This window comes from Diadema antillarum, unplaced genomic scaffold (assembly GCF_040938485.1).
Source record: "Diadema antillarum isolate AM-2024a unplaced genomic scaffold, OU_Dant_1.0 seq00000735_RagTag, whole genome shotgun sequence".
Classification (NCBI taxonomy): Eukaryota; Metazoa; Echinodermata; class Echinoidea; order Diadematoida; family Diadematidae; genus Diadema; species Diadema antillarum.
Genome location: NW_027271635.1, coordinates 316,173 through 317,016, shown reverse-complemented (window position 1 = coordinate 317,016; position 844 = coordinate 316,173).

The following is an 844-nucleotide window of genomic DNA, read 5'->3' as shown; positions in this document are numbered from 1 at the left end:
GTTGCAGTCTTGGCGGACGGTCGCCTCGCTGCATTGACTAGGAAAAACACGGTACGAGTATATGAGGCAGAATACAAAACATTGGATCATGAAGTCGTCCTTGATCTCCAAGAGGAAGATTTCATCAGCGCCATCGCAGCGGACTCCAACGAAAACATTCTTCTCATAGTCCCGAGACAAAAGTTCATCTTGTTCTACAATGTATCGAAGCGTTCCACACATCAGAAGGTCATTCAGGGCTGTACCATCCCCAGGGACATTTTGGAAATGTCCGTTTCGTCAGACGGCAAGATAACAATCGTGGCTGACAATGTCATGTACAGGACAACTGTAGAAAGCGAGCAGTATGAGTGCACTGCACTTGTCCCCGGAGAGACCAATTCTTTAGATCTCGCCGGAAATCGCTTTGTCCTATCCAAGGAGCGGGTTGAATCAGATGCATTGCGACTGCTGTTGAAGAAATATGACACCAAGACCGGCTTTTGCCTCGCCAGCACTTTCTACCAGACTGAGCAGTGTGGAAGTGGATTCGAACCTTGGGGTATCTGCACGTCAGAAACCACTTTTGCTGCTTTGATTTCACGGGAAAAGATCGCGTTCTTCTGCCTCACCTAATTTCGTCTTTCGTGAAGTCTATGAACAAAATGAACTGGGAACATCAAACATTGGGACATTAACGTATTCAGTCATGACGGTTAAAACTGTAATAAATGGCGATGCAAGGCATTTGACGATAAGGGCTATATACAGCATCGCTCAGACTCGAAATCCTCTGTGTACGAAGAAGCTCATAAATAACATAATCTATGTGATTATCTGGTAGAGAAAGAATGAGAGATGGCTT